This window comes from Sinohyriopsis cumingii, chromosome 15, assembly GCF_028554795.1.
Source record: "Sinohyriopsis cumingii isolate HCF-2022 chromosome 15, ASM2855479v2, whole genome shotgun sequence".
Classification (NCBI taxonomy): domain Eukaryota; kingdom Metazoa; phylum Mollusca; class Bivalvia; order Unionida; family Unionidae; genus Sinohyriopsis; species Sinohyriopsis cumingii.
Window position 1 is genome coordinate 99999252 of NC_142975.1, and position 27142 is coordinate 100026393.

The 27142-nt window shown below is 35.3% G+C and overlaps 1 protein-coding gene across 1 annotated transcript in view; it reads right to left on the reverse strand.

Moving 5' to 3' along the window:
• LOC149782384 (cell adhesion molecule CEACAM5-like) overlaps positions 1–21064 on the reverse strand; it is a 155259-nt gene extending 134195 nt beyond the window's left edge. Inside the window, exon 1 of the mRNA XM_089935123.1 lies at positions 20859–21064. The gene's annotated coding sequence lies outside the window, so the exon portion shown is untranslated. The remainder of the gene's footprint in view (positions 1–20858) is intronic.
• Positions 21065–27142: the final 6078 nt, after the last annotated feature.

Here is a 27142-nt window from a genome sequence, read left to right on the forward strand (position 1 = left end):
GATAATTTTCTGAGAAAAAGTGATGGTTTTTAATGGTTTTTAGTGATTTATCCATAAATCAATTAGAAAACGGCATGAGGTTTGGCCTAACAAAATCAACAAAATTGTGAATTTTTTCCTTGACAAAATCACGTAAAAAGGTTGATTTTTTCACCAAAATGGATGATTTTTCATCAAAAACGACCGAATTTTTCAAAATCCTCAAAAAGAAAACGGATATAAAATAAAATAAAATTATTTTTTTTTTGCTACCAGTAACAAAATTAAGATTTTATTAGCAGATTTATATTCAGAGTCTCGTCACGCAGATCTAACAAATTCCCAGTGCATCTTGAGAATAGATGGTGGCGGTAATCTTTTTCTTCACGCAGCGTGTAGTTTGGGAAACAACTCATCGATTATATCTTTGAGAGATTTTTTTAACTCATCTGCGTTATAGCCGGGTAATATAAAATCTGGTAATGTCTCCTTGGTCAGTGAATAATTTGTTAAAAACTTAACTTGCTGTTTGTTGTATCATCAATCACCGCCTGAATTAATTGTTGATTGAAGTATTCCATATCAGCAGCGAGTTGATTTAATATCTCCACATATTTGATGATCTCATTTGATTTTGATATATCAAAAATATAATCCTGAAAATATTGACGCAGCAAATTTAAATTTTCTTGATGATTTTGTTTAATTTCCTTAAATATCTCACTGCCTCATCGCCGTTATAAGAGATTATCACACTGTCTGTTTTTTTTTTTTTTTTTTTGTTTTTTTTTTTGTTCTTCTGTTAGTTTAATGTAAAATTCCCAGTGAAAACGAGATTTTTTCTTAACAGCAGTACTCACAATGGTATCCAAACCCATAATCCATAATTTACTGCCTATTTTCATGTTTTTAATCTCAGATAAATCAGTCATATATCTAGAGGATAACCATGATAAAATTGTTTGTCGGTATCAAAATCTTCTCTTTTAGGTTCTGGTGGTGCTGGTGGTGCTGGCGGCGCAACCTCAGGCCAGCCTAATATGGTTCTTATTGAACTTGCGTATATATCTACGCTGTAATTTGAGCTCACTTCAATAACTGAGGTCACTGTTGGCTCATGCACAGATATTTTTATTCCGGGACCCTCTCCGATTATATTTTGTATTCTCCATGTCAGTTCGTCATTGATCTGATCGATTTCATAACTGCCTGTTGGTAATCCAATTACTGTCCAATCAGGTGTTCGATCGGGTTTAGTTTTATTAGCAAAAACAAGAGAATTATTCGACCGCAGGTTCCCAATGATTTAGATCTGATATTTGGCCAGCTCTAATAGACTCTTAACTGCGCTAGTGCTATTTCACTAATAGAAATAGGTGTTGGAAAAATAATACTTAACTCGGGTTTAGTCGAGCTCGCTGATATCATTGTTGTTTTTTGCGGTAATGTGTTTGTCGCTATCTGCGTCAGTAATTCTGTCATTATTTATATTGATGTCTTTAATTGCTTGATTGTAAATTTTAGTCATCAACGAGAACTCAGCGTCAGATACAATGCCATCATTGAGACTCTCCGATATCATCGAAGATAATTTTGAGTACGCTGCCGTCGCTGTGTTTAATTTATCTTTGTATTCGGTTAATTTTGCGCTGGTACATGAAGATATTTTTTTTGTTATTATACCGAACACACCAGATAGCGCAGTAGTCACAGAAACAACAATAGCTACCGCTACTGGCGCTATCATCGTTAACGCGGATAATATTATTCCAGTACCAACAACAACAGCAGATACAGAGTAAACGGTAACATCAATTACGACTAACCTGCGCTGGTATTTTTTATTTTTATTTGATAAATATCGATTATATTTTTCAGAGACTCCTGCCAAACACGAGCCTGATTGTATCTGTATTTTGACGCGCTCATTTTATATTAATTAGGACGTTTTAAATATAAACTCCAACACGTATGAGTAAGTTGCTGCAAACAAAACATTATCAATTGGCTGTAATTCAAATACTCTTCAGTATCTTTTTGTAATTCAACTGTTACCGAGTGAGGCGATTCTACTGATAATCCAGCTATAATTATTTTAAATTTCGTTGGACTACTTACTGATAATCTGTATATGCCAGCAACAGCTGGAGTATATTTTATTGTATTATCTGTTCTTGTCCACGTTACAGATGTAGATGATGTAACACACGAGCCACGTCATCGAGTAATTTCTTAATTTCTGTGAGTTTTATACTAACTACAGGTGGTTTTCCAAAAAATTCAATAGTTACTTTGTTTAGTTCTAAAGTATTTCTTCTAAAGGTTGTAAAAGCTGAGAGTGTATTTAGGTGTTGATCATATTCTTCACGTAAAATACCTAATTTTAAATTTACATCATCGACGTATCTTTTGTTGAAGCACCCTCACCTGCTGTTGGATCTCCTAGTGAAGATATGTTATTTTTACCCATGTTGAGTTCTCCTAACATCGTATCGCCGGTGATTTTTACACGATTATCGAATTTTACATTAATCTCGCGAGTATTCTCATTAACCTTTTTCATGGAGTCATCAATTTTTTTATATCTTCCTTAGCAGCATTAAAAACACCTACGTGAGTATTGTATTCGTCTCGTTTGATTATATCGCCTATCTTAACGTTGCTGGTCTTTAATTTTCCATGCTGATCCTGAAAAACAACAACCTCGTCAGGATCTGTTCCTGCTATCGATAAAAGATTATTTATATAATATTTTGTCACATATTTAGATAAATCAACATCAACAGATTTTTTTCTCATGCGCGATATCAGAGATCTGCCGTAAATATCAACCATTATTTATAATCTGATGGATCTAATTACCTGATGTGTACTCGTGGACTGTTTTATGGTATGGTTTATCAGATTTAGATATCGCATCGAGTATATTAATCGCCTCATCACCGCAGATCGGAGGATCAGTTAGTTTTTGTGTTGGTGACGTAGAATACCACGTTGGTATATTTAATTGAGATACATAATTAAGAAATTCACGAGGCGGAGCTAATCCATATGAGTCCGCGTATATAATTTCACGTGGATTTATCGCGTAAGCAACCCAGTGAGTACCTGGTCCGGTGTTTTTATCGAGATTTATAATTCCCGTTTCGTTTTTATTTGGACGAGCTGGTAATTGATCTCGCATAAATATACCTCTGAAGAATTTTATTTTTTGTTTTCTAGCGGCGTTAATTAGATCTAAATTTGACATCGGTGTTACCATGGAGGTCTTGCTAATCGGAGACCTGCTCCGTACGGGTATCTTCTCAGATAGAGTCCTCGACCTTTTTTTTGCCGTATCTTCCACCGATTATTTTCTTGACGGCTAATCCTCCTAGTGATCCAGCAGCGCCTAACGCAGCGGCCTTCGCCAGAGCTGGTGCTGCCGCGGCTGCTATCGCGAGTAGTGCTGGTATCGCAGCTAGCAGCGGGAAAATTCCGCCTGTTTTAACCATATCTTTAATGGCACCAGCAGTTAATTAACCTGAATTCCTGTGTTACCTGATTTAGCTTTACTGATACGTGCTAGCTGCGTTTTAGTTAAAGATAATTTATTTGGACCGCCCTGAATTTGATTATTCTTCAGTGTTAATTTTATCCGGCAGGTTTCTGTTGTATTCGATTGTAATTTTTGTATCTGACCCGGAGTCAGAGTAACGCTAACGTGCTCGTACATTTTATAAATAAACTGATTGATTTAAATTACATTTTTTCCACGGGAGCGTCAACTATTCTCATGCGACCACCAACACCCTCAAGAATCATGGTTCTGTCGCTGAGTATAACGGCGAATGCGATAAATTCATTATGATGTGGATTGTCTATTCTCGTCTTAAAATAGATATCAACAACGGATTGTTTTATCAAATCTAAATGCTCCAGTGAAAAATAATAGATAGGATATAAATTTCTGAAATCCAACTGAGATATCTGCAGGCCGGTATCTACATTTTGATCTCGTCCCATAAAACTCCATAACTGATGATACACACGAGCTAATTAATTATTAGCGTAATCCACTGAAATTTCTTCGGATGGTTCTTGTCGTCCGTTTATTCCCAGTGAGATCTCGCTGGCGCCAAATTTATCAAATACTATGTGATTTCGAGTCTGATTATTAGCTGCTCTTCTTTCTGCCTGCTGGATAGCTATAAAAATATGCCTCGGCGCAGATACACCCTGCTGAGATGCTATATTCCAGGTAAAATAATTACCGGTCGTCGAGGAGATACTATCTGTGATAGTCGTTAACCATGATACAACAACGCTACCACCCTGATTTATAAAAAGTTAATAGTTTTTGTTCCTCAGTAATTAGTGACGGAGTCATCATTGGCATCCACAGAGATAATTTAGATAATACAACCTTCGCGTCTTGCACACCAGCAGTATCTTCTCTCCAAATAGCATCGTTACTATTAGCTTTTCGATAAAAATCTATCGTGTGTCTGGCTCCAAAGATAACTTTTCTAAACCATCTACAAAATCCAAAAATATGAGATAATGGAATAGCACAAGAAAACTTTCTGCGGAGTCTCTCTAGCATAGCTTTGCGTGTGGTGTATCCGAGGTTATAATTTTCATTAGTATTATGAATATTTGCAAAATCACCAGCTGGTCGGTCTACTGTTACAGCCACGGCGGCAACCGTAGCATTCTCACGATTCAGTTGTATCTTAGTAAACTGTCTGTCGTCAGCGCGATCAGAATTATCCTTAGCAAACACCATGCTGGGACCAGCCGATCTGATAAAATCATCAGAGTATCTTGCTAGGCCGATAATCGTTGTGGCAATATCTAAATTGTTATTAATAGACTCAATTTCTTTTCCATCTATCATGTAGATTGTACTATTAAACAGCGCCATGATACCGTTATTAACAAATCCAACTCTGATACCCTCGCCAAAGGCAGTATTATTATCAGCTCTAAGAATCTCACCAGTAACCTCAATAAAAGCCTCATGGGAAAAAAGTATCTTGTCGTATCATGTACTTGTAACTAAATTCGTCCAACTGCATCAGGTGTTTTAGCATCATATGAGTAAAATTGATAATCCTGAACATATATATCTCTACCTACTGCTTCACCCATAGCAAAAGCGTCGTTAGATGTCGGTGAAAACATTTTATTAAAAATATTTATCTTCTAAAACGAATATTACCCCCGAATGCGCTGACATTAATTATATCTTGCTGAGGTTGTGCCAGTAGCGGTTGTGTTAGCTCACGTAGCGACTGTATTAGTGCTTCCTGCTGTGCCAACTCTGCTAGGTTTTGATTAGCTGCGTCATTCACTACCTTACTAATCTCGGCGGGCATCTCAGCAGTACTCTGTAATTTTACAGCGGGTTTTTTTCGCTGTACTAATCTTAATATTCTTTTTTTGACGGTATCAAAAGCTTTACTGTCAGCAGAACCAACAACATTAACAGCTTTATCGCGAATAACACCTATGGCTTTCATTGATAACTGCTTAGCAATAGGACCAACCTTAGGAGCTATCCTGGTGAAGAGATCACCTAATCCTGACCCGTATTTGTATTTACATACGGGTAACCGCGAGTTTACAACACGAATTTGTACTTGTCGCTGATTATATTTATGCATAATCATTTCGTTTATTATCTGATTTGTTTAATCGCTGTAGTCGTCAGCTAGTTCATCTATGAAATCACGGTAGATATTTATATCAATAATACCACCCTGGAATAATCTTCTACAGATATCAGTCGCCTCGTTGATTATCTCGTGTGAATTGTTTCCAGCTCGTTTCCCTCCAATTAAAACCTCCAATCGAGACACGTCATTGACAACGCTATCAGGACAAATAGTATTATAACCACTACCTATGGTTTCAGGTGCATCTTGGAATTCTTCTGGAGACTGTGGTCGCTGAGGTTTTTCTTTACTTTTTTCATAAGATTTGTAAATTTTGTATATTCAGAATCTTGAATATTAACAATTTTATCTGTAGCAGCAAAATACAATCTATTATTCCAATTAATAGGTTTCACTTTATCAAGATGTTCTTGTTTTACAAAATTTTCTCTGTCATCATAACCGAATGCAGCTATATTAATTATTTTTTCTCTGTCTTTAAAAATATCAAGAGCTTCTTTTGTAAATATATATGATGGTGATTTTTTAGGTTGAGGTTTTTTTTGTTATATCTGCACAGGTGAGGGTTTAGGTTATTTTTTGTTATATCTGCACAGGTGAAGGTTGTTGTTGCAGCGATTCAAGATATCTATTTATAGCATCATTATATTCAATACATCTTGAATCATTAGACATAGCTTTGTTAGTCTGATAATATATGTTATATATCCATCTATACCATTTCTCACGATCTACTGGTTTATCAGCGTATTCAGGTTTCAAGATTTTTTTCGCTGATTTGCATTATATGATTGCACAGCAATCGCAGCAAGTATATCAATTTTTTTGCCGACCTTATTTCGGCAACACTCTCTTCGGTAAATTTATCAATAGCAGCAACCCTGGTAACTAATTGTCCTGCATCGTCATCATGTTTATCATCAGCTGCAGCTTCGGCTACAGGTGCAGCTTCGGCTACAGGTGCAGCTTCGGCTACAGGTGCAGCTACAGGTACAGGTGCAGGTTGTGGTCGAGTTTGCTCCTCAGTTTTTTTCAATAGAGGGAGAACACCACGTTCTTGATCTTCAATATCTTTTGTATCACCCAAAATAATTTTTTCGGTGGCCTCGGTAATTGGTTTAAATAATAATTCGGTTGACTCAGCAAATCCCTGTTTTGCAACTTCAACGGCACGCTTGTTTCTTTTAACTGATTCTCGCAGAGGTATATATCTTTTTAAAATTTCTTGTCTTTCTCGAGCTATTCTTGTGCGGTGAGCTTATCCAACATCCATGTTTTATTAAATCAATATTAATTTTAATTATATAATTTTCTGATATAACTTTCTGACTGTAATCTTCTGCATAATCTTCTAATTACAACTCTACTCAAATGACGACAGCAGCAGGGAGGGCACCTACTCAAAGTCGGTCGTATATATAGAATAAAAAAAAAATAAAATTCACGTAGAGTACTTTTTTCAGATAAATCTTCAAACTAAGTTTTCATTAATGGAACGGGGTTCAATAACGAGCAAGCTTCCCCAGGAAGCCTTTATTCGGTAAATAGAGCCCTTCTACGAGAGTTTTCTGTGCAAGATTTATTTTTTGTCGGGAACCCTAGGTCTGTTTGCCCTCCCTGCTGCTAAATAACACTATCAAACATACCACTTAGTTCACTAGTGTGTACAGGATCCCTGTGTTCAGCATAGCTACGTTTAGGATATTTACGACATATCAATGACATCATTCCACTGATGAATTGTTTGCACTATGTTTGTCGTGTTAAATCAAAATACCAAGGAAATGTTCATATTGTAGCCCGAATAAAATAACCTAACTGCGACTACGTACTGGTGATGTCTTTCATTTGTCAATTAGTCACTTAGATTGTACTTATACAAAGAGCACTCCGACATCAAACTCACCGCAGGCAATCAGGTTAATAGCAGTGCAATAAATAGCCTCCATTGTCGAATGCAATTGTCGCGTCAGGATCCACTAAGGTTTCATTAATGGAAAGGGGTTCAATCACGAGTAAGCTTCCCCAGGAAGCCTTTATTCGGTAAATAGAGCGCTTCTACGAGAGAGTTTTCTGTGGAAGATTTATTTTTTGTCGGGAACCCTAGGTCTGTTTGCCCTCCCTGCTGCTGTTATTTTGTTTCGACCTTGTTACTGATCCATATAATTATTTGTATACTACATAGATGAACGGGGTCGTATGCGGTACGCCCGCCTCAACCCTTCTGACACGATCAGCAAACGTCAGGGATTCCACTTGATATATATGCGACAGGTTTTTTTTTTTTTGATAAGGCAACTGATGTTTGAGTGCTTTTATATTCATTAGTGAATTGGGTGAACTGATCGTTAAATTTGCAAAGCCTCATGCTGGCGACCATTGCATTTGCAAAGAAATCATCGATAACTTTATCGAGCTACAGAAAGTTTTTGCGAAGATTTGTAAATATATTTACATGAATGTCATACTCAGCTCGCAATGTGGCTCATTTATCACTAACTGTAGTGTCGCTGTCATCCACGTATATCTTCGTTGCGGCATCATCGTCCGATGCTGGTTCTCTCCAGTGAATGATTTTATTGTTATTCATGTTAAGTTTGCCGGTCATTGTATCACCGATGGATAACAAACAACCAGCAACGTATTTACTGACCTAACTGCGGATCTCATTCTGATCTTCGTGATTGATATGCTCAACTCTCTGATTCTTCCGCCATCAGTGAATACTGCGATATTATTAGTGACTTCACCGAAAACTCGTCTCATTATATGACTCCACAAAATAGTTGTCGTTTTAATCCGTGCATGCTGATCTGAAAAACAACTTCATTCTTGTCAACCCCATCTAGGTACATCATATCCGCGACCTTATCTTTGGTTGCATACGCTGATAAATCAACATCACTGGGTTTCTTATCACTTGCATTCGCGCAAGATCTTCCGTAAATATTTACCATTATAAACTAAAGGCTCTTTAAAACGACGACTAGTATACCGTTCACTAGTCAACACGTGCATGACTGTATGCGGTGGTGGGCCACCAATGATCCATGACCTTGATATAACATCTATAATTGCTAGCAATTCATGACCACATATAGGTAGATATATTAGTGTCTGTGTTGGCAATTTTTTAATAACAGACTGGAATGCTAGTAGATCTACTGATATATTTGAGAAAATCTTTTGGAGGCGCTAGTCCATGTGAATTAAAATAAATAACACTACACCAGTCCCTCCATAACTCGCGCCCTGAAAACTCGTGAACCCGATTATAGCATGGGGTCAGGCGTGGATCCCATCTGTTAAACCAGAAAATACCCACACAATTGACCCCGCAATTAACAACATGTAAGGAAATTTCAATCAATACAAATATCAATCATGCCGAGTAGAGGCAGTACTTTACAATATAAAAGCAAATTAAAAAAAAAAATATGTTATCAATTGACATGTGTGTTATAGTTCTCTCTTTTTGTTCCCTTTAAGTGTAATCGTCATAAATGAAATGTGTCCTCATGTAATTAAAATGTGTCAATCTAAAGTAACAGCTATATCCGCAAGCATTTTTCTGAGAAGTTAATTAAGTGATGACTGTGTTTTGATAACTGACGTCCGGAAAATGAGGATTCAGTCAATAAACAGCCTAGTTCTCTAACGTTATTCCCTAACGGTTTATCTCGAGGTCAAAGCGACTTTTTTTAAATCAATTTATGGAGGTTCCTTGGTATCTCACGCTTCACTTATAGTGTGGTTTATGTTTGTGAACCCCGTTGTGCGTGACTTAACGAGGGAGAGGTGTAACTGGATCAACAGCATATGCAACCCGGACCGGAATGACCATCAAGATTAATGAAATCATTTTCAATACGATTCGGTTGTTTTGGTAATTGACCAGCAGCATCAAACAAATCAAAATCAGACACTGGAACTCTTTGTGTTCTAAACTTGTTTAGTGAAACATTCATCTTAGTCTCAGTCCATGACCATACCATGAGGCTGGAGTCCTTGGTAATCGTAGAACTGAGCTCCAAGCAGCTCATTCCCAATTATGTTTTTGTGGTCAGATCATTTCCTGTCCCTTTCTTCAATGCCATCCTGGTAGCATTTACAACAGCACCAAGGGCAGCTGCTTTTGCAACAGCTGTGCCTGCAGTGGCTATCAGAGCTGTTTAGCTGCCAGAAGTGGAAACATAACTGTTTTTCTAGGTCTTTTATGGCAGTCAAGTCGCATGCCAGTATGTGATCGTTTGTCTTCACTGTAGTGTTTTAGCTGAGGCCGAGTCGTTGTTAATCTATTAGAGCCTTAGAACGCCACTAGCGATATTGTTGATCAATTTTTTTCCGATGCCAATTTAGCTTTTTAATCTGACATGGGGTCAGTGTAACATTCACTTGATGATATGACATTATAATATCATGGACAATTTAAATACTCATTACATTATATTACAGAGCAATATACCATTAGTGATCCGGTTACATGTTTTTCACCAGTGCATCAAAGACTCATTCGGCAACCAACGCCTTCGAGTAACATTGTTCTGCCTGATAATATAACAGCGATTGCTCTAACCTCAGCAACAAGAGTTGGTCATGTCATACAAGCTTGGAAATGGAGATCGACGACAGACTGTCTGAACAAATCCCAGTGCTCCAGTGAGAAAAGGTAAATCAGATATAGCGTGTAGTCCCAGTGAGAACTGTGCAAATCAGAATTAACGTTTTGATCATGACCATGGATTTCATCAATTTGAAAATAGAGTAATATTTCTTCGAATGGTTTTCGATGTCCATTTATCCTCAAAGAAACCTCACTAAACACGAACATGTCAAACACCATAGTGATTTGTGTCTGTGAATCTACTTTCTCAATATCCTAAAACACAATGAATATCCCAGTTAAAGCGATGACAGCGTTGACTTGCCGCCACTATCCATGAGAGCAGCCATTGCACTTCAGTCATTTATGGCGTCATTGCTGTCATCCACAATGAAAGCTGTGTTAGCATTACTTTGCCAACATTACTGGTATCGGGGCGCTGGAATGCATCATTGCCGGTGGATTTTCTCACAAACACTGCACTGTGTTTAGCACCAAAAGATAACTTTACTCGCGTTACGGAAAAATCCAAATATATGTGATATTGGAATCAAACATGATAATTATTCATCATTGTTTAACATTAATTGACGTGTTGTAAGTTGAAATCTTCATTCCTCCATGCGACCTCAGCTATAGTGGTGTTCATTCTCAAGTTACGATTCTCGGGGTGATCAATGGTATCCTTCGCGATAATTGATGGACCAGCGAACCATGAATAATCATCGCTGTATCGCGCTAACCCGATACACGTCGTAGTTGTATGTAGCTATGATATTGTTTACAAAGCCGACTAGATCTAAACATCTTTATGGAGTATCATCTGTTTTCACAAGTTTTCCTTCGATCTCATTGAAAGCCTCAGCGGGCAAGAAATATATGCTTGTATCCTGTACTTGTTTCTCAATTCGTCCAGGCACGTTAGGTACGCGTGCATCGTAAGAACAGTATAGAAAATCATGCGCCTAATCATCCATGAGTACTGGTGTGTCCATGTCAAATGCTGTATCAGATATGCGCTTGAACATCTGATTTATATTCGCTGTTATTTTAAATGATGTTGATATTTCACTACTGAATTAAGACCACTTCCTGCTATCTGACTTGCTGTTATATATTTTATCTCTCGGAGGCAGCTTGTTTTGTCAGTGATAACACACCAGCTAATTCTTTCGACCGCTCATTGCCAGCTTGATTTGTTAGTGTAACATTCCGCGTAATAATTGTACCAGTCGGATTGCTGATAATGCTTTGTCAGCGATATCACCAAATGTGCCAAGCGCCTTGTCAAAATGTCAATGGCTTTCATTCCAAGTTGTTTTACAATTATAACTGCTTTTGAGGCCACAGTTCTGAATAGAACTGGAATAACATCCAAAATGTCCATCTCGGTAGGTAACTTTATATACTGGTACTCGTGAATTTATCACCCAGATGTGTTAAAGTCCACGTTAAGCGGTGTGTACAGTCATTAGTATTGGGTTATCGCTAATCTTATCAATCAGTCACTGAAGTAGTAGTCAACAAATTCATTGATGAATAACCTTATCCATGACACCACCTGTGAACAGTCGCAGACCAATCTCAGCTGCTACATTGATGATTTCTGTATAATTATTGCCAGTCTGTCGCCCTCCAATCAGCAACTCAAGTCGATCAACAGCAGCAAGTGACATTACTCGGGTTGACTCAAGTAAGACCGCCTTTTCGGGTAGTAAGGCCCGTTCGGGGGATGTCGGAGTGTTCATCGCTCATGGGCCCTGTCCTCCAGAGCAGTTGCACCCGTGGCTGGCATTTTGGGGTTGGGGTGAGGGACCTTTCTTCGCTGCCCACTGCGATTTATCTTTCTCTCAAACATTTAAGCTTTGTTTCTTCACGCTGCCGTTTTCCCGGTTCTCTTAATGCAGTAATTTACTCGTAATGCAGTGATTTACTCGTAATGTAGTAATTTACTCGTAATGCAGTAATATACTCATTGAACTCCTTGTTAAATGTATCAAATCTACTTGAGTCTCGAGTCTTCAGGCCTGCCGATCCTTTGAAAATTATTGGCGATTCGAAATACAGCATTTCTTCAACCGTTGTGTCTCATAGTGCCAACATACATGGGGTTTTACAAAATGAGATCATTGCACTAAACCGCAGCACTATGCCTGTTATGAGAGCAGCAATACATTCCTGGGTAAATTAATATAGTATCAACTCTAGCCGGTTTGGATGATGATGGCTGATATAGTGGTAGTAGTTCCAGTGTGAGGTGGGGGTCGGGAGACTTTCTGCAGTAACATGACCAGGATCCACATCAGAATCACTCTTAGTCACATCGTCGATATGGGGCAGTCCAAATTATGGTCGCCCTCGTGGCATTAAATCCCGTCATAATGGTTACTAACAACTTCCTTAACTTGTTTCGTTAATCGTGTGAATTTAAGATCACCACCTTTTCTCCTGATTTTTGATATACCATAGAGCATTCAAAACACAAAGGAGTCCATATTGATCCTGGAATATAGGCAGATCTTGGATCCAGCAGGTTTTTGCGAGCTTGATGTCCTGCCGCAGCAACTCCTATAGTATTGTTAAACATTATTCGGCAAATCAAGTTTTTTTTTAGGTTGCTCAGATGGTTTACCTGGCTGAAAAAGACCAGGAAGACTAGCACAAATGCCTCATGAGTTTTCTGTTACAACCATCTTAGTTGGCTTCCTGACACACGTGTAATTTCTGCTTGACAAAATCACGGACAGGGAGATATTTCTCAATCGCCTCCAGTTGTTGCCGTGCTAATTTAGCTGTACGAGATTCCATGGTTAACACAGAATCGCTCATTATTATTTTTACAAAGACGATTTAATTCCAAATTTATCACCGGCGGCAGCTTCTGATCGTAGCCCAGCACCCGGCTGTAAACATCCGGCTGTAAATAGCGGCTCCGACAATCAACGATGATGTACCACCAGTAGTTCCGCCATCATCTAGAGCAGCAGGTAGGAAAAGCGGGCAGGTCTAGCAACCTCTGGACATGTTAGAAGCCTAGAGTTATCATTCTAGGCCATGTATGTTCATTTTTACCCTGTTCTCTAAATGGGTTTTCTAATTCATAGACCTAATGGCTTGTCCAGTCTCCCTGCTGTTTTTTTTTTTTTTGACATTACTGGTACTGTCAGGTACTGTCAGGAAAAAAGCAGAAATCTATTTCTTGATGTAAATGTACCTGAGGCTGGGAAATGAAAGTTCCAAAAAATGTAATTGTCACATATAAATCCAAGACAAAATTGTATATTTCAAAGGCTGGGAATCAGCCAGGCATTTGGTTCGATTCAACCGGCATTGCGGGGCTAACGGGACCGTAATTAATAGCATTTACCGAAAACCACCAGAAACCTACCGCAAACCACCTTTATAAATATATTTTTATGTATATCTATATTTTTGTAACTCCTGGTACACGATATGTTAATTTATATTCATGTCTGTAAATAATACAGAATATCTGTAGTTAAATTTTACTTACGTGTCTTGAGTATCGTAATAGTTTAGTATTATACAGGATCTAGAAGTTTTTGTATGTGCTGACATTTCTTAATAATAATCTTAATAACACTGAAATGATGCTAATGGCTTAATCTCTCAGTGCCTGTTGGGGTTTTGAAATTTCCAGAATAATTATGTAACTTCCCATTGGTTGGTGTAAAGTAGGTTACATGAAGAGGCAGATTTGATGCCAAATGAGTACACTATTCTGACAGGTGGGATCTATTGCAAAATACAGTCACAATTAAAAGACAGTGTATATACAAAGATAGAATTGAGCAATCAGTTTCTTTACGATGTGCAATCCTTAATACTTCTTGTGTTCCTGTTGTAAATCTGCAGACGTGTTTTATGGTTGCATTTAGATATCATTCGAGAAGAAAAACAATTGTTTTGACTGCTCAGTGGAAATAAAAAAATGTTAATTATTTGAACTATAATATTATCTGGAACTGTTATAGCTTGATTGAAGGAATTTTCGACAAATCCATCTTGACGATGTCATAGCTCTCGGATGACCAGTATATTTCCCGTTTTAGATGGCACTTTTCATTGATGTAGGACGTTCACAGACCTTTATAAGGAGTACATAGTTTGGACTCATTTGATAATACTGTAAGCTCCTCTCACATTTTCGTTTATAACTTTGATTAAATTGTTAAATTTTGCTAAACCAGTTGAGTTTGCTTTTTATATTATTTGTTTGTGACTATATAGGCCTAACAATATTGGCTCAATTTTATCTCATAAAATGTGTCTGAAGGGGTTAAAACATATATACAATAAAGTATTGAATGTTAAAATGCACTTAAGTAAATTTGAAAATGTCAAATGAAACTGAATATGTGCATATTTTTTGCACCAGTTTCCATTGTCAGTATAAAACATGTGTCATCGGGTAGTAGTTTATTCACAACAGTTAGATGGTGGTTTATTTCAACTATATGTAAGTCGGTCCATACATGGCATCAAATCCTACAAACATTGATAAAATATCAGATAGATTCCCCCACTCAAACCTAGGAAAGTTTATAACGAATTAAAACATGAGTACTCTTTAAATTAAAAATAGAACGTCCAACAAGAACCAAAACGCGTAAAGAAGAATGTAAACGAAAATAACAAAACCAAAACACTTATTCAGAAAATGTTTCTACTAAGCTGGTAGGGATAATTGGTATGTGTGGGGAACATCCGTTTGTAAACTGAATAATACGAGAGAGAAAAAGTGCCATCCATCATATTATATGTAGACAACGATATAAAAAGTGGGCAAACAATAACAATTGGACAGATTTTTCATTTGGAAAGACTTTATATCACACGAATAGTATAACAAACCAAAGTATCATAAGCAAAGATACCAGTGAACATGCCATTTTATTTTGGCCGCAAACTTTTGCACAAAAACACAAGTTATGAGACATACAGAACATTAAAATCCCACATTGAATCCAAATTTAAGAACATGAGAAGTGTCAAAACAAGACAGCACAAGCACTTGTTATATGGTACAGATTAAAGAACTCGCCCTGTGGAGATATCCGTCCCGATTGTGTCTCAGGTGCAATGTAGAAAGCACATGAAGAAAAACATTAAATCGCAACTGCAAAAGAAAATCTGGTGTGACTGGGAATCTGAAGAGAACAGTCATGGATACAATATTTGGTGACAATAGGTTGGTTAATTTGTACAGCTCCGTCGTCTTGAGTGGAGGTCATTAGAGATGAAGCAACTGTTTCGTGACGACCGTCTCTTCATTAAATAGTATGATGGTATGTAAAAGCAAAAATGCGTTGCCATGTAACTGAACCATGCAGCAAAAATATCCAGTTCGTTGGTTTTAGATATGCACTGCACAATGAAAGCAATTATCATTTTCACAGTGATTATGCTGCATAATGTGTCAACAGCGTAGTAATGCGTTTCAAAACCGAGAAGAAAAGCAAAGATAGTGCTTCAGAATTTGAAAAAATAAAATGCAAGACATAGCAGAAACAGTTACAACCAATGGAAGATTCCCAGTTTCAAACTGAGCTAAGAATATTACTCGAAAGCCAAGCCAACAGAAAGATCTAGAAATGAAAAAGCAACAGCAATTTAAACGAATTGACAGGAGATTGGCTTTGACTACTAAATTTAATGTATCTCTCTTCTGTTATCTGTGCCACAATTTGATTTTCTTGCTTATTGCAATGCTGAACATTAATATTCTAAAGGGAAGTGCTACTGCCATATGTACTTAACAGATGTTTTAACTCCTCAGCATATGGTCAGTCACTATAGTTTTAAATCCTCCTTAAGTCATTCATAATTCATTTATTATAATTGACCATATATTTAGTTTATAAGTTTATAAGAAAGGTAGCATATTTGTTTTGTGTGAGGATCTTCCTTGCCAGTAAACAGTGAGTTAACTATGTGTGTATGCATGTGTTGTAAAGTGTTTTTTAATCTTATTTAAAGAATATTTGTGAAAAATATGTATTGGTGAAAATAATGTTTTCTCTGGTTCTTACATCAAATAAAAGTAATATACAATTTCCGGACAGATGATCTGAAATGGTTGAATGATATGGTAGATGCAGGTATTTAGTTCCCTTTAAACATTTCTGCAGTGCCATACAACTAAACAAGAACGCAAAACTGGAAATATGTTAATTAAACAGATTTCAGAATCAAAATTGCTTCTTACTGGTCTTTTCATACGGTGTAATTTGTAGAAGTCTGCAAAATGACGAATTGTAATCAATATCACGGTCCCAATCGCATTATATATAATTATTTTGTCCGCATGATTTAAATTTCATTACTAAATATCAAAGGGAGGGGCAACGCTTTACATCTGTTAAAGAGCAGAAAATAATATATCTAGTGAAATGCTGTCTAAATAACCTCTCCTTTCTTGACATGCCACCAATATATGCAATTTCAATGGAAAATTGTAGAAAATAATAATAAAAACAATTATGCAAGAAGAAATGCACATCAAGTTACTAAATAATACTAATATTTGTACCCCTACTTCATGGACATTCCTGCTACCACATCGTAGCCACAAAAATGCATTGAAACATAGTAAAACACACGCAAATATTCTCAAATATATTAGTCAAATAAAGTTAGTTATTCCAGTTATCTAATGAATGTTATCGATATTTTAGCGATTATGAAAACAAACAATGCACATATAGTAACAATACCTTCAAGCTTCACATCGGATTCGATGTAAAATGAAGTCTCATTTCAAAATTTGTTCAGATATTGTATGATAAGTTTCACATTTTTGAACTTATACATAAGCATTATATGGTATTTTAAAGGTAGTTTGCAGTTGGCATGCGGTGGTTTGCGGTAAATACATGGACCCCCGTAATTAGGGCAAAATCGATCTGACAATATACAAGAATAACCCAGAACAAACTGAAAATTCCGAAACCAAATGATAATACCGGAACGAAAATAGATAAATAGTCGAAAACCTAAAATTTGTTTGGCGAGGTGTTTTATCATTTATTTGAAACATGTATAAATGTAAAATAAAACTGATCACAGGGCCATAAAATTAAAAAAAAAATCATTTATTCAGGGACAATATAACTGTATAAACTGATGTCTTCATTGAGCAACTGGATGTATTATCCCTACAGCAATTCCAAGCAAGAAGCCCTTTTTAGACACACCAATCCCTCGATACGTTGCGCCCTGATAACTCACGAACCCGCTTATAACTCGGGGTCAGGCGTGGATCCAATTTTTTTTAATACCAGAAAATACCAAAAATAGTGTTCCCTATTTCTTGAACTTGAAGACAATCGCGATCAATATTTGTAACTGGAATGTTAATATATCGCTTGTTTTATGATCGAAAACGGTATATAGGACATGAAAAGTTTAATCAACATTGTTAAACTATCAACTTTTAATAAGAAGTCACATGATTGGTTATATTTTCTTTCCAAAAGACGTTCATAGTACACCGTAATTAAAGATCTTCAAGGACATTTCTATTAATGAAAATTTTATTTACGCCAAGTGTAGGCAGTACATTAATATTTAAATACCAGTCAAGCAATTTTTCTTAAGTACAATTTGTGTTTCTCTTCATCTGTTAGTTCCTCTTAAGCGTACTCATTATAAATACAATATATATGTAAACATTAAGTGCGTCAGTCTACCATAACAACTATGTCAGCAAGCGTTTCGCTGACAACCTAATTAAGTGCAGAACGTGTTTTGATAACTGACTTGCGGAAGTATTGTATTGTCGTTGCACTGAATTAAAAGCTGACCTACTTAGTATTATCAAATTAATTATATCTTATGAATCAAATAAAGGAGGTCGAATAAAGAGGATTTTGTCAATGTTTAGCTGTCCCTAGGTAACTCGTGCCCTCGTTTATATTGATGTCTATGTTTGTGGACCCCATTGTGCATGAGTTATATTTTTTTAAATCTAAAGGGGTGTGTCCGTGAGTCCGAGTCTCTATCTCTCTCTCTCTCATATGAAGAACAAACTAAATGCCAGAAAGGGAGAATTGAAACAGATCAAATTACAATTCAGTCCATATTCACAAAACTCCACAGCTAGATTGCACACACATACATACATACATACATACATACATACATACACACACACATACACACACACATACATACATACATACATACATACATACATACATACATACATACATACATACATACATACATTCATCCATAAATACATCCAAACATACACGCACACACGCGCGCACGCACGCACGCACGCACGCACGCACGCACACACACACACACACACATACATGCATAGATACATACATACATACATACATACAGGCATTTCTCGGAGCTCTAAAAAGTGTGTTTCTTTGTTTATTTTTTTTATCTCTGAGGTTGAATAATTGTTTTAGTAATTTGTGCATAAAACGATAATACAATTGTAGGAAAATTGTATAGGGACAATTATTATATACACCTGGACCTTTTTTCATAGAACTTAAATATAATCAAAATATCAAGCAACTGGGATTCCCCAAAGTTCTGTTGCTAGAGCCTTTACTATTACTTTTATGTCAGCGATAAAGTAGACGACTTCAACTCACAAGCAGTACTATTTGCTGATGACACTTCTTAATTATGTTGCAATTTCTTCTACAGACACGTCACAAGTACGAAGGACTAAAAACAATGATCTTGACAAAATTTACTGCATGGACAAACAAGATTATTTCCTCCTTCAACACTTCAAACACGGACATTAATCGCAAACAGGCAAACCGACTTGTCGTATCCGAATTTCTATTTTGACAAAATGCATTTGCTTCCTAGTCTGAGTCTGAGTCATATATACTTTGGACTAGCATTACCCACTGATGCTAAACGAACTTATAATATTTTTTTTGTTATTCATAATACATGTAAATATATATATTGACTACAAATTTCTTTCGCAGTAAGCTTTGGTGAATGTATATACTGAAGATACGGAAAGTTTGGAGAAAACAAAATTTTAAAAATGATTGCGCACGATTCAGAGTAGTTACATATTCCATAGTGATTTCTGTTACTAGTGTAAACTAAGAATGTAGCTAATAGCACATAGTACACATATAGTTGTATGATATATGCTTTCAAGCACATCACATCGTAACCTATTGTGGAAAGAGTTTGTGATATCGGATAGTTGCAGAAATGGAGTTAGTACACAAAGACAATTTTTTGGAACATATTTCAAACTGTATTTGTTATATATATATATATATATATACATATATATATACATATATATATATATATATATATATATATATATATATATATATATATATATATATATATATATATATATATATACAGAGAGAGAGAGAGAGAGAGAGAGAGAGAGAGAGATTATACAAATAAGGCAAGTGCTCTGACATAAAATACTATTAAATATTATGAACAACAAAAATAATAACATCTCATGTTACGCAGTGATACTGAAAGTCCGTGGTCTCATCATGCCGACGCATGAACAAAGCATATATATATATATATATATATATATATATATATATATATATATATATATATATATATATATATATATATATATATATATATATATATATATAATAATAATAATAATAATAATAATAATTGTCACTCTCCCGTACTACATATCCCAAACAACAATTTACTAGTTTATACCTGTTTATATACAAAACATCACATAACCTACCATACAATTATATAAGTCTTATTAATATGAAATTTAAACCTTATCAAAAACATGAAGAAGGAATGCGGGCATAATAAATATGGAAATGGTTTAACATGCTGATTTTGCATGTTTCTTTGTATTTAGATCATTCAAATAATTGTCCGCGCATAAATCTTCATAGATTCACTTACACTGTACGGATATTGAAATTGCTGATTTTCACAAAGTGCATACATCCCGGCATATTTAATAAATCATTACTAATACCATATTTATTAGTAATAGGTTAAGCATTAAACTTATGTTAAAGTTTTATTAGACACTATTAATTGTAAACTTTATTTTCTTTCGAAAATGTCGCATATTTCACAATTTCCATCTAGGGTATATACCCTATTGCGTGTCGGTGTTTTGATTGCCTTGCGGCTTTTCGGTGCGTTCTGGCGTTTTGGTGCGTTTCAGTGTTTTTATGCACCGGTTTTAATCAACGGTCCCCACGTAACAGGTCAAGTTGCTGGTTTCACATTTAACACGAGGATGTATGTTGTTAAATTAAGGCCCTGCTTTATATTGACATGGAGCAAGTTCATGTCGTAAGTGGATGATAATAACTTACCAAGAAAAGTGGCGAGAATTGCACAGACATTTTATGCATGAGGATACCTATGATGTCACACTCCCAAAACACAGTTAATTGGGAGTGTGTCATCATTGCTTTCTCCATGAATCAAGTGCCTGTGGAGAATTGATGTCCAGCCAGTACGTCATAATTTCAGTCAAATCTAGGGGTCAGATCGAGTACAAAAAACAAACATTGGGTTTCAAAAAAAATGCTGGATAAATGATAGTAAAGGGAAACATTTCTTATACTTACCTTAGTACGTTTTCCCCGACATCAGTTATTCAGTACTGATTGTGCCCACGTGTACTGGTGACTGTCGAAGCCTAAAAACATAGCTAAACATGTATACTTCCGGAATTCTCTCCGCTATATCTTCGAGAGAAAAAAAGCATCGAATGTATGCAGTAGTTTAAAGTAGTCTATATAGTTAACTCAGCGCTTCGTTTAACTCAATTACATTCAAATATGCATATTAAATGTATCTTTTGGTGTATATTTATATATGTAGACCAGTTTAGTCGTTAACTGATGAATTCAACCAATGCAAGCCTCCACTATCTCTATTATTAGACATAACTGTTCACGTGATTTGCATCCACTCTATTAATAACTACGAGGACTGGTAACGCTTGATACCTACAGATGGTATACACAACACTAAATTGGAAGGATACGATTTTATTCGTTAACCTTTACTTCTATTTCCATTCCTTTGTTTTGGAAATTTTTTTCTTGAAAATATAAAACGCATTAGTTTATAATAATTAGAATTCAATTTCATCGATATCTTTAATTTGCTTGATAACTATTTACATTTTACACATGTTGTATTGAGTATTGATCTTTATTTTATTCAAATGATGTTCTAACATCATTAAATTAATATAAATAAAAACACAAAAAACAATACAAATTGGAATGAAGCATATGGTCTTAGTCCCGCGTACAGATCTAAGAAAATAAATTGACTTCACTATGTTTTGGACATTTGCACTTAATAGCATGTCTATATTATCAATTGGAATAATATGTATTTGTCTGGATCAATACATGAACTTTCATATATTGCTTCTGTAATAATTACTAAAGTGATATCAGTGTAACCTTAATTTATACTTGTGAGTATGTGCACTGAATGGTGAAATCACATATAATAATAATCACATATAAGTATTTTTAATAAGAGCCTAATTTCTAATTTGTTACTTGTTACACTGAATGCCGGAAGTTTTGCATTACTCACAGTTATGATTGGCAAATTCTGACTGACCTTGTGAATGAGGTACACATATGTAATTCGTTCGATATTCGTTTTTTTAAATCTGGACAGCAATCAATGAGGTGTGTGCTTAATATGTGGCCCATTTGGTTCACAAGAATATCTTCAACCTTCTTCTGAATATTGTTCTGTTCTCGATTTTTTTCTCACCAACTTCACTTAAAATTCCTCGTCCCAAAAGAGCCCGAGTATCACGCTGGCCATATGGAGAGTGCAAGGAGGATGCTAATAGTATTATATGTGAGGCATGTCAGATATGGTTTCACTACAGCTGTGAATATCTATCCAGTGAGACTTTCAAGTTTCTTGGTGAGACGAATGACCTTACCAGTGTCGGACCAGCACACTGCAGGAGATTGGACCATCACCGTCATATCACTTCTCATCTGGATTTCTGCAACAGGTACTGAGAACATGTTATTCCTGATAATACTGATACATTATCTTCAAAACTTATTGATGTTTTCTCTTCTAGAAATAACCAGTAATAACCAATAATTCGTTAATTTTCCATCATCCGTGTACTGTATATACTCGCATATCACCAGTGTAAATTGGACACCCTGCAAAGTGAAATTCTGTTGAAAAAAAAATTAAAGTGGATAATTACTAGTCCGATAAATTCAACGCCTCCAAATCTGTGCTGATGCTTATGGGCGATATGTGTATATTGCTTCCATTTTGAAACCAAAAGGCTATGGTTAAACATGTGCATTATTAATTGGCCCTGAATTGAGAGATAAATTCCGAATTTGGTTAATAACCAAGTCAGACAAAATCGTACAATTCCGTTTTATGTGATTTATGTTTTTCATCAGTAATACGCATTTGTATTTTGCCACTTTATGACATTATGTGGCTACTTGAGAACTAGCCATATATGACGATACTCTATCGGATACAGACATTGCAAAATATTAATATACATTTTAGCTACGATTTTGTCAGGTTTCGAATGCCTTTCTAACATTCAAGGAATTAAGAATTTGTATCCCACATACCAGTCATGCATTAGATTATATGTTGCAAATCTAATATTTTTCTTTTGGTAATCAATGCAGGAAACACAAATACCTACACCAATAGCACACGATTTCATTATCACGCCCTTCCTGCTGCCAAGATTTAAACTTGTCGACATATATAAATTTACTACATCCGATATGTTCAATATGTGTATTTGAGTGTATTTTAGTATATTTGAGGGCATTTGAATGTATTTGTGCAACATGAAGCATCCTCTCTTTCTTATTATTTTAATTAAACATGGGCGGTAATTACTCGTTTAGGCCACGAAGCAGGAGTTTATAATATAATAATTTGTTTGTCGGAAATTTCTCTGCAGAAAAGACAAAACGAAAATGTGGATCATCGCGATTATTTCTATGGTAGGATTAACTGTAAGATAAACCAAGGAAATATGAATGAAACAATAATCCTAGTATGGTTGTTTGACTGATCTCCTCTTTGTTACTCTTGGTCGATATGGGACAGTTTCGTCCATTACACCTTTAGTAATAACGCCAAATAAAAAAGTTTAATGGAGAAAGAGAGTTCAGGGTACCATACTAAAGAACCTTCTCATTCACTGAATAATTTCCCGTCACAAGGCAGCTAAAAGAATCAATATGTGCCTTATGCATGAATACAGTTCACTAGTACTATAACAAAGTATCATACTTTTTATCACGCCTCAACTATCTCGCGTTTTTAATACTTACCTCTTTAATGGACATACGTAAATACGAAAGCAAAGTCGGCTGCTCATTTTCAACCCAAGTTACCCATTTGATCTCCAGTGCTAGTCTAACTGTAAAAGGCAGTCACCATACAATCCAACCCATTTCCAAGCCTAACTCAAAAAAAATCTCAACCACATTACATATTTAGTTTCTGAGTGAATTTATAAAGGCTAGGCTTATGATAATTAGGTTCATGCCTTCTAACTTAAAACTTAGGGATACGAAACTATCAATCCATATATATGTGTGTGTGTATGTATGTATGTATGTATGTATGTATGTATGTATGTATGTATGTATGTATGTATGTATGTATGCATGCATGCATGCATGTATGCATGTATGTATGTATATCTGTCTGTCTGTCTGTGTGTATGTATGTATGTATGCATGTATGTATGTATGTATGTATGTATGTATGCATGTATGTATGTAGGTATGTATGTATGTAAGTATCTATGTAGGTATGTCCCTTTACTATCATTTATCCAGCATTTTTTTTGAAACCCAATGTTTGTTTTTTGTACTCGATCTGACCCCTAGATTTGACTGAAATTATGACGTACTGGCTGGACATCAATTCTCCACAGGCACTTGATTCATGGAGAAAGCAATGATGACACACTCCCAATTAACTGTGTTTTGGGAGTGTGACATCATAGGTTTCCTCATGCATAAAATGTCTGTGCAATTCTCGCCACTTTTCTAGGTAAGTTATTATCATCCACTTACGACATGAACTTGCTCCATGTCAATATAAAGCAGGGCCTTAATTTAACAACATACATCCTCGTGTTAAATGTGAAACCAGCAACTTGACCTGTTACGTGGGGACCGTTGATTAAAACCGGTGCATAAAAACACTGAAACGCACCAAAACGCCAGAACGCACCGAAAAGCCGCAAGGCAATCAAAACACCGACACGCAATAGGGTATATACCCTAGATGGAAATTGTGAAATATGCGACATTTTCGAAAGAAAATAAAGTTTGCAATTAATAGTGTCTAATAAAACTTTAACATAAGTTTAATGCTTAACCTATTACTAATAAATATGGTATTAGTAATGATTTATTAAATATGCCGGGATGTATGAACTTTGTGAAAATCAGCAATTTCAATATCCGTACAGTGTAAGTGAATCTATGAAGATTTATGCGCGGACAATTATTTGAATGATCTAAATACAAAGATACATGCAAAATCAGCATGTTAAACCATTTCCATATTTATTATGCCCGCATTCCTTCTTCATGTTTTTGATAAGGTTTAAATTTCATATTAATAAGACTTATATAATTGTATGGTAGGTTATGTGATGTTTTGTATATAAACAGGTATAAACTAGTAAATTGTTGTTTGGGATATGTAGTACGGGAGAGTGACAACTATTATTATTATTATTATTATTATTATTATTATATATATATATATGTATATATATATATATATATATATATATATATATATATATATATATATATATATATATATATATATATATATATATATATATATATATATGCTTTGATCATGCGTCGGCATGATGAGACCACGGACTTTCAGTATCAGTAACATGAGATGTTATTATTTCTGTTGTTCATAATATTTAATAGTATTTTATGTCAGAGCACTTGCCTTATTTGTATAATCTCTCTCTCTCTCTCTCTCTCTCTCTCTCTCTCTGTATATATATATATATATATATATATATATATATATATATATATATATATATATATATATATATATAACAAATACAGTTTGAAATATGTTCCAAAAAATTGTCTTTGTGTACTAACTCCATTTCTGCAACTATCCGATATCACAAACTCTTTCCACAATAGGTTACGATGTGATGTGCTTGAAAGCATATATCATATATCATACAACTATATGTGTACTATGTGCTATTAGCTACATTCTTAGTTTACACTAGTAACAGAAATCACTATGGAATATGTAACTACTCTGAATCGTGCGCAATCATTTTTAAAATTTTGTTTTCTCCAAACTTTCCGTATCTTCAGTATATACATTCACCAAAGCTTACTGCGAAAGAAATTTGTAGTCAATATATATATTTACATGTATTATGAATAACAAAAAAAATATTATAAGTTCGTTTAGCATCAGTGGGTAATGCTAGTCCAAAGTATATATGACTCAGACTCAGACTAGGAAGCAAATGCATTTTGTCAAAATAGAAATTCGGATACGACAAGTCGGTTTGCCTGTTTGCGATTAATGTCCGTGTTTGAAGTGTTGAAGGAGGAAATAATCTTGTTTGTCCATGCAGTAAATTTTGTCAAGATCATTGTTTTTAGTCCTTCGTACTTGTGACGTGTCTGTAGAAGAAATTGCAACATAATTAAGAAGTGTCATCAGCAAATAGTACTGCTTGTGAGTTGAAGTCGTCTACTTTATCGCTGACATAAAAGTAATAGTAAAGGCTCTAGCAACAGAACTTTGGGGAATCCCAGTTGCTTGATATTTTGATTATATTTAAGTTCTATGAAAAAAGGTCCAGGTGTATATAATAATCGTCCCTATACAATTTTCCTACATTTGTATTATCGTTTTATGCACAAATTACTAAAACAATTATTCAACCTCAGAGATAAAAAAAATAAACAAAGAAACACACTTTTTAGAGCTCCGAGAAATGCCTGTATGTATGTATGTATGCATGTATGTGTGTGTGTGTGCGTGCGTGCGTGCGTGCGTGTGTGCGTGTATGTTTGGATGTATTTATGGATGAATGTATGTATGTATGTATGTATGTATGTATGTATGTATGTATGTATGTATGTATGTATGTATGTATGCATGTATGTGTGTGTGTGTGTATGTGTGTGTGTATGTATGTATGCATGTATGTATGTGTGTGCAATCTAGCTGTGGAGTTTTGTGAATATGGACTGAATTGTAATTTGATCTGTTTCAATTTCTCCCTTTCTGGCATTTAGTTTGTTCTTCATATGAGAGAGAGAGAGATAGAGACTCGGACTCACGGACACACCCCTTTAGATTTAAAAAAATATAACTCATGCACAATGGGGTCCACAAACATAGACATCAATATAAACGAGGGCACGAGTTACCTAGGGACAGCTAAACATTGACAAAATCCTCTTTATTCGACCTCCTTTATTTGATTCATAAGATATAATTAATTTGATAATACAAAGTAGGTCAGCTTTTAATTCAGTGCAACGACAATACAATACTTCCGCAAGTCAGTTATCAAAACACGTTCTGCACTTAATTAGGTTGTCAGCGAAACGCTTGCTGACATAGTTGTTATGGTAGACTGATGCACTTAATGTTTAAATATATATTGTATTTATAATGAGTACGCTTAAGAGGAACTAACAGATGAAGAGAAACACAAATTGTACTTAAGAAAAATTGCTTAACTGGTATTTAAATATTAATGTACTGCCTACACTTGGCGTAAATAAAATTTTCATTAATAGAAATGTCCTTGAAGATCTTTAATTACGGTGTACTA